Raw genomic sequence first — 13633 nt, 5'->3', positions numbered from 1 at the left:
CCTCTGGACGAAACCAAAAAGTCCAGAACTCCAATTGGCGCCCAACGTGGGGCGACGTCATTCGGTACCGGTCCAAAAGCCTGAAGAGTTCGAGAAGCTTCGTGTGAAGATTCCTGAGGGAGGCGCCCCACTTCATCGATCCCGGCATATCGCAAAAGTGGCCCGACGTTCTCTTCCACGAGGGTTCCCGTTCGGACGGCTGCAGTGGTCCGTTGCCTTGACCGTCGCCCTGTCTTGGACCCGAGGTGCAGTCCTTAGTACGGCGAGATGTGACGGGTTTCTCCTTGGTGACGTCTTCAGTGCCTCAGTTAAGTATTAAGTGGTGGTTGCTAGTTGGTTACTTCGTAAGGGTTGCTCCTGTTTGGATAATACTTTTTAGTTCTTGGTTTGGTTTGGTTTCGTAAGATTATCACTGGTTGTTCTAGTTACGATAATCTTTTGGTTTAGTTTGGGTATCGATACATTTGTTCGCTTTGGTAGGCCTAAGTTCTTGGTTCAAGTGCGCACCTTTGTTTGTGTTTTGTCTGTTCTGTGTTCCGGATTCTAAAATGGTAAGTCGGAAAAATTGTATGTTGTCATGTTTTGGTTGCAACAGTGATTCCCGGTTGGAGGACTCATGTCTGGTTCCTCCGATTGGAACTCCTCTTTATGATCTGTATTGTAAGTTTGGTGTGGGTCCAATATCTTATAATGAGGTGTGGATCCGATATACAGAGAAAGACGGTGTCCTTAGTTGGCCCCTGCATGGTAGTTTTGAACCCGAAGTTCTTGATAATTTGGAAATAAAATTGTTTAAGAAGAAAGCCCGGCCGGCAATGTTTGATTCTCTTCGTTATTGGTGAAAAGAATCTAAACAAAGAGAAATTAAAAAGTTAAAGAAAGAACAGAAAGAGCAGGAGTTGACTTTAGAACAGTCTGCTAAGCAGCTGCAACTCAATGAGTCTGAGAAAGCAATGGAGGTGGCTAATAGAGAGCGTAATTTAGCGATAGACAAGTGCTATCCTGCTTTGCCATCGAGTACAGCTAAGATAGTAGAGGACCCCGAAAATGATCCTCTGTTGTCTTACTTGTTGAGGTCACCCCCACCGTATGCACAGGGTGCTACGGCTCCACCTTTACCTTGATGTTCAATTACCGGTTGCTGGACAACCTGGTATTCCTGCTCCCGCTCCCCTGAATCAAGCTCCTGTACTTCCTGTGGTCAATGTTAATGTTCCTTCGGCACCCCCTCTTCCAGGGTTGCCGGCTTCTTTACCTATACCTGTATCGCTTACACCTGTTGTTTCACAAGCTACTTTGCCAACTACCTCTACTGATCCTGTTTTATCTGTTCCAACTGCTGCTTTATTTACTGCTTCTGCTAGTATTATGACTCCACTTTCTGTTCGTCGGAGAATCACTGATTCTGTCTCTAATATTCTATCTCCCTTCTATAAAACTTTAATTAAGACTCCTGCCTCTGACTCTGTGCAGAGACGTAGTCAGCTTCCCAGTACTGAAGAACGGGGAATATTAGATTCCACAGCTCTTAGATGGATTTCGAAAAGTGGAAGATATAGTACTAGAGATGTATTAGATACGTTTATGCAATGGAATGAACCGACACAACGATATGTGTTCGACGAAATGTGCTCCCTTTTGCGTGAGGAATTAGAGGAGGATGACTCCGAATCAAATTTAGAAGAATTAATTAATGTTCAGAAAGAGTTTGCTGCAGGTATGATAGTTGGGCAAAATATAAAAGAAGCGATGGAACTGATTTTAAGCTATAGGAATGATCCATCCCTTCGTTCACCGAGGGAGTTAGAGAAAAATAGTACGAAGCAGAATCGCCAATATCCAATGAGAGAGGTTCTTCCAATTTGGCGCGAAGCTGTGCCAGCTGATGCGAATCGTGGTATTGCTGATGCTCCGGCCCAATTCCAGAGAGTGTGGATACACATTCCGTGGAAGCGAGCCGAAGTGTTAGCAGTGAAACAGGCCTTGCCAGATCCGCGAAAGAATCCAGCTGGATACTATAAAGAGTTAGCGCAGACAGTTGAAGCTTGTGTGATGAATTTAGCGGACATTGACATGTTATTTGGGAATGTAGTTCCGCAACCAATTTGGGCTAAAATTCGTAAAGAAAATCATCCAGTTGCCCTCGGTGGTGATTGGGCAGCTATAATTGCAGCAGATGGTCAACAAATAGGTGGTTCTAAACCCGAACCTCTAATTGCTAATTTACCAGGTAGAATAATTGACTTAATGAAGACTCTGATGCCGGCATTGCGCGTTAACTGGGACAAGTTGTCCGCATGCAGGCAAAAGAAAGACGAAAGTGTCTCCGACTTTTTCACAAGGTTCGAAGAGACTTTTGTAGATCACAGTGGTCAGGATATGAGCACAGAAAGAGGACAGAGACTGTTTGTTGATAAATTTGTACACAATCTATTACCAGAGCTTAGTAATAAATTGAAAGATTCTGAGAGTGCGTGGGCTGTCTCTACAACTGCGTAAATACTTGCAACTGCACAGTATTATGAAAATAGGGATAAAGAGGAGAAGGAAAAGTCAGAGAAAAAGACAAAAGATTTAAAAACTAAAGTTCTCTTACAGCAAGCGTATCCGCCTCGCACGAATCAGACTAATACACAGCAAGGGTCATATCAAAGGACAGACTATAGTTCTCAGAGACCGCAATACCAGTGGAATCAGTGTGCGTACTGTAAGAAAGAAGGTCATTATAAGAATGACTGTCCAGTCTTGGCGCAAAATAATGCTGCAGCAGCTCAGAGAGGTCGTGGTGGTTCTATGCAAAATTCTAGAGGTCGAGGACGAGGTGCTATGCCTCCACAGACGAATGATCGCCCTTCTAATCATTTTGATCAGCGGAATGGACAGTCTGCCCAACAAAATAGATCTCAACAGTATCAGGTTGAAGACTACTGTGAAGTTAGTGAGGAATTTCAACAAAATGAGTATTAGGGCAGCCATGGACAAAGAGAGGGAGTAGTATCAGTTCCAGTAGATCAGAGTGGGCCTTATGTCGCAGTTGCAACATCAGGTGTAGTCGAACCGTTTCTGTTGGATACTGGTGCAGCAAAAAGTTCTATCATTCATGCGAGACTCCCTGGCGCACCTTTGTCTGGCTTAACAAATGTTTCTGTAGGTTTTTCAGGCGCCCCTGTTTACAACCCCGTATCTGGTCCTTTGCTTATCTCTGTTGGACCGCGTCAATTGAAAGCACCCTTGATTTTGATGACAGGTTGTAATGAAAATCTGCTGGTTTAGACTTGTTAAAACGCCTGTACGCGACATTGTACTGTTCTCCGGCAGGAGTACAGCTTACATTGGGTAAAAGAATCATCTCTCCGATGTACTTGTCAATGGATGCACTCCCACCAGAGCTGCGTTCACTCCCTGATACTCTTTGGGCGACTGGTCCTAACGATGTAGGCCTTTTGGAAATTCCACCATATGTAGTCACCTTGAAAACGAATGTCAAATTTCCACGAATTCCACAATACAAGATTTCTAGTGAAGGTGAATGTGCACTTTTATTGATTGTGCAAGACTTGATTAAGAAAGGCTTGGTTGAAGAAACTAGAGGAAATGTCTGTAACAGTCCTGTATTGCCAATTTTGAAACGTACTGATCCTTCAAAGCCTCCAGTCTATAGGTTTGTAATCGATCTTAGAGAGGTTAATAAAATTGTGGTTCCGCAGTTTCCTGTGGTTCCAGACATTACTGCATTGTTAACGTTGATTCCTGCTACAGCGACATGGTTTTCAGTTATCAACTTGAAGAATGCCTTTTTCAGCATTCCGATAGCTGAAGAAAGCAGAGATATTTTCGGCTTCTCTCTAGGAGGTCAAAGCTTCAGGTTTAAACGTGCTCCACAAGGCTATTGTGAGAGTCCGTCCATTTACAGTCAGGCATTAAAAAGTCAGTTAGACTCCTTTGTACTTCCTCCTGGTTCTGCTCTAGTGCAATACGTCGATGATCTTCTAGTAGCCGCTGATGACAAGGAAACTTGCAAAGCAGCTACAATTTCCCTATTGCATCATTTGTCTAATTTGAACCACAAGGTGTCACCTTCGAAAATGCAATACTGTTGCCAAGAAGTGACCTACCTAGGTCATCTCTTGTCAAAGGAGGGAAGGAAGTTGACCCCAGAGAGAATAAAAGCAATTACGCAAATGAATGTTCCCAGCACACAGAGAGAAGTACGTGCCTTTTTAGGTATCACCTCATACTGTAGGCAGTGGATCCCAAATTTTTCTCTTTTGGCAAAACCATTGGTGGCCTTGACTGGGAAAAATGTTCCGAGTCCGGTGCCATGGACTGCTGAATGTCAAGAGAGTTTTTCTGAGTTACGAAATGCGCTATGTTCAGCTCCTGTGTTGGGTACACCTGACTACAGTAAGCCATTCACGCTCTATGTTCACGAGAGAGAAGGTTGTGCGTTGAGTGTTCTGACACAGAGATTTGGTGATAAGCAACGCCCTTGTGCGTATTTTTCATCAACATTAGATCCGGTAGCGAGAGCGTTGTCTAGTTGTTTGAGAGCTACAGCGGCAGCTGCAGCTTCCATTCGACAATCTGCTGGTTTGGTGATGAACAACATGCTGGTGGTTATGGTTCCTCATGCTGTGGATACACTCATGAACCGAACCAAGACGCAACACCTTACTAGTGCTAGATTATCTGGCTATGAGCTGACATTACTAGCGAGTCATATTCAGATCAAAAGATGCAATGTATTGAATCCAGCAACATTGTTGCCGACTAGTCAGGAGTCGAGTGATTCTGAGCCACATGATTGCTGTTTCAGAACCGAGGAAGAGACAAAAGGACGAATTGATTTAAAAGACACTCCGTTGTCAGATCCAGATGGCACGTTGTATGTTGATGGGTTGTGTTTTAAATTGGAGAATGGTGATGTGACTGCTGCTTACGCAGTAACGACTTTGAGTACGATTGTGGAGACTGCGAGAGTAAGTCAGAATTCTGCCCAAGCTGCAGAATTAATTGCACTAACGAGAGCTTGTGTTTTAGCTAAGGGAAATAGAGTGAATGTGTTCACAGATAGTCAGTACGCGTTCGGCGTGGCCCATAGTTTTGGCCGTTTGTGGAGAGAGAGAGGTTTCATTACGTCCCATGGGACTAAGATTCAACATGGTCAGCTAGTTAATGACTTGTTGGAATCTCTAACCTTGCCGACTGAAGTTGCGATTGTGAAGTGCAGTGCTCATAAAGCAATCACAGATGATGTTGGTCGTGGGAATGCTTTTGCTGATGAGACCGCTAAACAGACAGCTAGGAATATGATGAGTAGAATGTATGTTGCTACGTCTGCAAGATGGATTTCTGAGTCTGGAATGTGTGAGGACACAGTGGAAAGTGTGAAAGAAATTCAGAAAGAGGCGACTGAGGAGGAAAAACTCGTATGGAAAGAAAGCACGGGTAAATTGGACTCGAGTGGGTGTTGGATTGATCTGTCGGAACAACAGCGTTGGATGTTGCCTGATGCGTATGTGCTTGCAGTAGTAACGATGGCGCATGGAGCAGCGCACATCAGTTCTAAAGGGATTTGTAAGATGTTGGCTCCAGTCTGGAAGAATGATGGGATTAGTAAGTGTGCAGAGAGAGTGGTGAGAAATTGCATGGTATGCCTGATGCATAATCCTGGCAAGGGAATCCCCACACCCGCTGGTCACTTCGCTCCTCCTTCTTGCCCCTTTGAAGTGATTCAGTTAGACTTCATTCATGGATCACTGCAACAATCTAAAGTACGTCCTAGTGGTAGTTTGTGCTTTTTCCAGATGGGTCGAAGCATATCCACTGAAGGACAATACTGCCTTGTCCACTGCCAAAATTCTTCTCAAAGAATACTTCCCCAGATATGGCATGCCACGGATTGTATGGTCAGATAATGGAAGTGAGTTTGTAGGGAAAGTTATGCAGAGTGTGTGTGCTGGTTTAGGGATCAAACAGAAGTTCCACAGTGTGAATCATCCCCAGTCTGCTGGTTTAGTTGAGTCTTACAATGGCACCCTCAAACTGAAACTTGCTAAGATACAAGCATCCACGGGTTTGTCCTGGCCAGATGCACTACCTTTGGCTCTGTTATCCACAAGAGCGACTGTGCATTCTAGAATAGGGCTTAGTCCATACGAAATAGTATTTGGTCGTCCGGCCAATGTTTGGGGAGTACCTAGACCGAAGGAATTTAAACAGTTGGAATACCCAATGTTAATTGATTACCTTTTCGACTTGACTGCTAAATTGAGTCTTATTCACCAACAGGTTTTCGATGCATTGCCAAAGCCACCGGAGAGTCCAGGTCATCAGCTGAAACCAGGTGACCAAGTGGTCATCCGTAATTTTGCAAGGACGAAGAATCTCCAACCCAGATTCGTTGGCCCATTCCAGGTGTTGTTGGCGACGAGAACTGCTATTCGTGTGGCTGGACGAAAAAACTGGATTCATACAACACACGTCAAGCGTGTGCCTCTGCCGCTTCCTTATGATGACTGGGTGAAGAAAGGAATCGGTGCCTCTGAATCTGAACAAATCCCCAGGTTTATCCCTTTCAGCGATGCAGAACTAATCACTGGTACATCGAACTTTGACTCCCCTTCTGAAACTGCTCCTTTGAACTCTGAACATTTGTCATCTGCATCAAAAGAACATTTGCCATCTGCGAACTTGAACATTGCAACACCTGCTGAAAATACACTGTTTCCAGATCAAACAGCTCCTGCAAAACTGAGATACAATTTACGATCTCGTAATATGGACAAATAAAGCAGGAAACTGCCTATTTTATACATTTAAATTTTGATACATTGCCTCCAGCCAGGAAGTTTGCTAGTACTTTGTATTGTTTTGTTGTTTTAAAATTGTCTTGCCGTCTGGGTAGCCGTAGGGTCGTGGCTGTGTGCCTAGTTGAATCTGCGGGGGTCAGACACTAGGTCGATCTTTCTGTTAGTTCTGGGAACTACGTACACATCATCAGTGGTCGCGAGCGGATTGTAGAAGATGGAGCTTCCTGAGCTGCAACGAGAAAATGTAATTTATGTTCGCAGAATTAGACTTTACAAAATTCTTCACAGCAAATGCTTTCTAATACAATGTGCAGTTACGTTTATGATTGTTTTAATAACGTTGGTGGGTGGAATCGTCTTTGGTATGCATTTGATTTTTATGCCGGTAACAACTACAGTACCTCCCCTTGATCCTGCTACTTCTACTGTTTCTCCTATGCACTCTTTTCACTCGTTTCCCGAACACGAACAAGCTCGATGCTCAGAATTCATTAACAACACTTTTGTACAGCTCTTGCATCAACACCAACTGGTAGTTAACGCTACAGACTGCTGGGTGTGTGGCTTGATACCCCACACTATGAATAAAGGCATTCCCTATCTAGTCTTGCCTTTTAGCTATAATGGATCGTTTCAGGCCTTTCAGACCATTTTTGCTTATGCCCTCGAGACCTATCCTCCGCGCCCACCACGTTCCACTAAATACAACTCTGCCAACAAAGCTTTAGTCCAGGGAATTATTGATATGATTAAAGACGTCAATAATACTCCATCTTACCCTAGAGATGAATTACGGGTATATTTGAGTTGGAATTCTACAGAGTATCGCCTTAGTTTGGGAGAAAGCAAGCGTAAAAGCTCCACTCAAGTCTGGGTCGTACCTCACCGAGGTCAAGTCTGTTTGCAAGGAAATGGGAGAAATCCGAGAGCTCGGTTAGGGAAGAGTGAGTGCGTTGAGACTTACGTATTTCCGTCTAACTCTTCCCCTGCCTTTCTTACTGCTAGGGGTACCTACTTCATCTGTCAAGACAGAGCGTATACATGGTTGCCTGCTGACTTTTCAGGTTCATGTTATATTGCCCGACTGTTGCCTCCAACGTACACTGCTTCTTCAGATTATCACAAGACCAGAGTAGCAAGAGGTGTCTTCAGCAAGGAAGATACCGCTGGTCAGGACGCAGGAGACTTCTTCAAGGGTTTCCTTCCGTTCTGGGGGCCTATGGCTAATAGTAGAAATCTACGTCAGCTAACACGGGTAGTTGAATCTACTATTACGGAAACTGCTGGTGCCCTTAGTAACTTAACAGCTGAGCTTCAGGCGGATCGTCTCATGACGTTGCAGAACCGTATGGTTCTAGATGTAATACTTGCAGATCGAGGTGGGGTATGTAGAATGATCCAATCGAGCTGCTGTGTTTTTATTCCCAATAATGCTCCGACTGTCTATGAGGCGATCTCTAAGCTACACAAGATTTCCGACTCTATACACGTAGACAAGGGAAACTGGTCCTTAATGGAGTGGCTTTGGACTCTATTATCAGCGTGGGGATGGAAGGTTCTAATGGTTATTGGTGTCATCCTAGCAATCATGTTCTCGTGCTGCCTTATTATCCAATGTGGTCCCGCTTTGTGTAGTCTCTGTGCTGCAACATGTTTCAGAAAACCACCTGCGTTTGGAGAAAAGGCACGAGAAAGAATGATGATGCAACAACATGTCACTGACCTGATGAGCATAGAGTTAGACTCTGACATAGATTGAGGAATTGCCTATGTAAGGGCAAAAGGAGGGTCTGAGGTTCCGTGACGATTTGAACCCGTGTTTTTAACATTGTCGTAAATACATAATTTTGGTATCAGTGAACCGCAAATGATCCATTTAGCATATCCTGGTGTTTTCGCTATGCTACGAGCAAGAGCACTCCTGTTACAAACACATTTCTGAACTACCCATGGCATCCATCTTAGATTACGGCAGCCATTTTGTATTCCTTGCCCTCACATAGTCAATGGACACGAAATGAACTTTGATTACTTCATTCCAATTAAGGACACGTAGGCTTTGGCCGGCGATTCACCTCCCTAGTGACACGTGCACCTGAATACAGAAAACGCCATGGTTGCATGACTCGACAGAAACTGCCTCCTCTGCCTGAGGCCAGTCCTGCTATACTGGTTCTCGTGTTCGTTGGCCTGATCATGATTAGGCGGCCGAAGCTGGTAGCCTTGCCCATTTACGACCCACAAACATCTCTTATACTGCTTTTCTATCTTCTGCACCTGGCTCTGCTCCTTTCCTTCTGGGCCTTTATTAGGGGGAGGTAACGAAATTTACGATGAGGCGGTCCGGCTCTTGAATGAAAAGTTGACATGAGATTATGATGGAACAGTGGGAACCCCTCGTTCATAATGTTTTGACATCAGATATTGTTGACGATCCCTGTGCAACGCCAAATATTTATTGTTTAGGACACAAAGGTTTAGGAATGTACTAACATGTAAAGAATTTGCCCAAAGCCTAATATTTAGTATATAAGGAGCAACCCTCTTTGTACAAATCGAACAGGCTCCTAGATACTGCCCGTGTGTAGTTTCTGTGACTTCTGTGTCCCTGCAGTAATAAACCTTTGGTCTTTGACGCCACCATCGAGAAGCCTGTGTTTCTGTTTATTTGTGCACCGAGACAGGTAGAACTCCGGGGTCTTCGGGTGTTATCCCTGACACCTCTGGACGGAACCAAAAAGTCCAGAACTCCAACCATTAAAAAAGCAAACCAGGGAGCGTGGCTTGGCGCCCGACGGTCATGGCAGCGGACGATTGAGGCTCCGCGACCGCTTGGAAGACATGCCAGTTCCAGCACTCACTGACCTGAACGAAGGGGACCATATCGCGTCGGAAGATGTTGAGATGCCAGTAGGACGTGTGGCGTCCGCCCGTGTGTGAGCATTCTCTCATTTTTACCGCAGTAAGTCTGTAGCGGTTTCGGCTCACACCACGGCCACCATTTTTGTGTTTAGCGCGATGGTGCATTTTTTTCTTCAGAGAAACGGGACGCTTTCTGGCGGGACGCTTTCTGGCGTATCTATGCTAACGCGCCTCTTCACCATCTAATAAACATTTTTTCGTCTCCTAATTCATGAGACTACAGTAATATAGCGCTATGTACCATACTTTTCCTTTTTGGCACTAGTTTTGATACTCCTAAGCAGCCACTTCAGGAATCCCTCTTTTTCCTCAGAGCACGGTTCCTCCCTTAGCTCACCACTGCTCTCCTGATGGACATTCTACTTTAGGGACATTTTTGCTCGCTTGTTTTGGCGGCATTTATTGGCATATTACAAACCATTTGGAGCACTTCCTCACATGCAGACCATTTTGATATTCCTTTTTTCTTTTTTGCTGCATTCTACTGTATGTTGTGCCCTATTCCTATTGATGATGTCCTGTTATTTCTGAGGTGACTGTTTTTAACCGCTTAACTCTTCTCATATTTCCCTTCGTTGCATCTCCTCTCATTAGTTTCTTTGTCTAATGCAAGATTATGTTACAAGACATCCTCTTTAAATTGAATTGGAGATTGCCGAATGAAGTTTTATGGGGCGGTTGGATTGATCATCTCCTTCCATCACATCGAAGCGCACCTTTATTAAAAACTCAAAAAAAAATCTGTGTATTCTAAACTTGAGGATTCTCTCATCTCTACCTCATAAAATTCCGACGCAATGGCATAGTCTTCTCAACCCTCTTCTGGGAAATCAAACACCAAGCGGCTGAAAAAGTATCCACCATCAACTCCTAAGTCACCGTCGCTGGCTTCTATGGAGTTAATACTGGAGGAGATTAGGGCCCTTCGACCCTTCATGGAAGAGTCTAATGCTAAGTTACAAACTTTGACAGGTCCCAATTGGAGACACGGGTCTCCTCAGTCGAACAGAACATCACCTCGTTTAAAGAGACTTTCGCTCCTGTTTCCACTCTTCGTTCACAGGTTTCACTACTCCAGCAACAGGTTGAGGATTTGGAAAATCGTAATGGACGAAACAACCTCCGTATTTACGGACTGGTGGAAGGGGTAGAGGGATCTGATTCTCTCGCTTTTTTCAAATCCTTCATTCCAAAACTTCTCCATATGCCGGAAGGAACGCTTTTGAATATCCAAAGAGCGCACAGGCTTGGTCGTCCATCCTCTTCAGCATCATCATCACAGAGTCCTAGAGGAGTCATTCTGTATTTCCTAGAGTACACAGACTTGCTGAAAGTATTGGTGGCAGTTAAGTCCTCTCCAAAGATCTCTTGGTCTGGCTCTTCCTCGTTTTTCGCCCAGGATTATGCTAAAGCAACTGCAGCCTGCCGTAAAGCCTTCCTAAACATGAGAGCCAACCTACGCTAGTTGGGTGCCCGATATGGCCTTTTTCATCCTTGCTTATTTAAAGTCACCTACAATAACAAGACGACAACATATGAAGAGACGATTCGTCTGCAGAATTTCATTAACTCATGTCACGCACCTAATATGGATACTTCCTCCTCTCCTCATGGTTGAATTAGAAGTGTAACTTTAACTTTGATGCTGTTGGTTCTCTCTGCTCTTGAGTCCTACTATCTTAGTAGTTGGTCTCTTTGGTTTGCACTGTTTTTGCCTGTAGTTATATATCTCCTTTTACTCTCTGTTTCTTATTTTTAATTCCCTGCTTTTTATGATCGATGTTTTTATCTGTTCCGATTCCTTTCCCTAATTTGTTCTTTTTCTCACCTCTTCCCAGGTCTTTCTTCTTTGCCAGGTTTCTTACACACATATTTTTTAGGTGTCATTGTTACTTCTTTTCTTTTTATTCTTTCTTCTTACACAATCCTCTTTTTCTTGCCCATCTGCACTCTCGTTATTGTTCTTTCCCAATATCAGTTTTTGATTTCTTCACCCAACTTTCACTTTCCCATTTTTCCCCCAATTATTTTCCTTATCTTAAGCTTCCTAGTCTCTTTGGTTTTTGCTATTGCTTTTAACTGTCAAATGATTTCTTCAGCTTTCTCCTCACCAGATCATTTTCCTGCTTTTCTTTTTTTTTCTTTCCTCTTATGCTTATGGAACATCTTCCATTTCTTCTTTTTTCTCTCCTTTATATATCCATGAATTGTTTTATTTCACTTATGTTATCATTGTTCATTGCATCTTATTGACTTACTTTCTTTGATTCATTATGCCGTTAAGATTAATCTCATGGAATGTTAGAGGGTTGAACTCTCCCATTTAAAGGCAGAGAGTTCTCTCTCATTTAGCTAAACTATATGCTGATATAGTTTTCTTGCAGGAAACACACCTTACAGAGAATGAGTCTCTTAAATTACAAAAAGGTTGGGTAGGTGAAGACTTCTATTCCAGTGGTGATGGTAAACGCAATGGAGTCATTATGTTATGTCGTAAATTTTTACACTACCAAGTAATCTCTCAAGATTCAGATACGGAGGGCCGTTGGCTCAATGTTAAGCTGATGTTGACGAATGTTCCAGTTTCCTTTTTTAATGTATATGCCCCAACCGGGGGTGATTCTTCTTTCTGGGTTGCACTGGCTAAGCAGAATACTCTCCATATGGAGGACAATTTTATATTGGCAGGGAAGTGTAATCAAGTTTCTGACCCCTTTATAGACCGTAATTCTAAAGTCGCATTTATCCCCAATAAGTCCCAGAAATCTTTCATCAATATGATAACGCAGCACAAACTGCTTGATGCATGGCGGCTCTGTAACCCGACCACTAGGGAATATACTTTTTATTCCCCGGTTCATCATTCTCAGTCGCGACTTGATTATTTTTTCATTTTGCATCACCTCTCACAATCCCTCATAACTGCTGATATAGGGTCCATACTTTTATCAGATCATGACCCTATTTCCTTAGATCTAGACATCCTACCCAAAACCACCGCTCCAAAGCGATGACGCTTCAATAGCGCCCTCCTTTTTGATTTGACATTTTCCAGTGCTTTTAAGACCTTTTGTGCCGAATATTTTCTTATTAACCTCACGGACTCACTACCGATCTCTGTTATTTGGGACGCGTTTAAAGCCTCAGCAAGGGATTTTATTATAACATACATATCCAAAAAACGCAATATTGCCCGTAAACGTACTCATGTGCTATTTCAAGACATTAAGAGACTGGAGCATTCTTTTTCATATATCCAATTCCAAAGAGGTTCTTGACGAACTTATAAAAACGAAATTGCAATTTAACAAGGTATCTACAGATAATGCCTCTTTGTACCTTTTAAAATCTAGCACAAAATGTTATGGTGGTAGAAATAAAGCAGCTTTAGCTAATTACTTAAAAACCAAACATAACAAATTAAATATTGATACAATTTGGGCTGACAGTTCAGTTGTAAAGTTCAAAGATGGGGACATCCTGAATGAATTTGCTGCTTTTTACGAGAAATTGTATTCATCTGAAACTAATCCCTCAGAAGATACACTCTCACATTTTTTTTCAACTTTACATCCTCCCCAACACCTATCAACTGAACTATCAAATCTGGAAAATGAGATTACGCAATTAGAGCTTTTAAATGCATTACATCATCTCAAAAAAAAAGACAAGGCACCTGGACCAGATGGTTTTACAGTAGAATTTTTCTTCATTTTTCCGACCTATTAATGCCCAAATTACACCTCTTAATTGACTCCTTCCACTCTCTAGGGAACTCTGGGGGTTCTTTTTCGGATGCTCACATTTGCCTTATCCCTAAAGAGGGTAAGGATCCTCAGTTGTGCAAGAATTATCGGCCCATATCCCTTGTTAATATCGATTATAAAATCTTCTCAAAA

This window comes from Lissotriton vulgaris, chromosome 2_1 (assembly GCF_964263255.1).
Source record: "Lissotriton vulgaris chromosome 2_1, aLisVul1.2, whole genome shotgun sequence".
Classification (NCBI taxonomy): domain Eukaryota; kingdom Metazoa; phylum Chordata; class Amphibia; order Caudata; family Salamandridae; genus Lissotriton; species Lissotriton vulgaris.
This window is presented reverse-complemented; position numbering follows the sequence as displayed.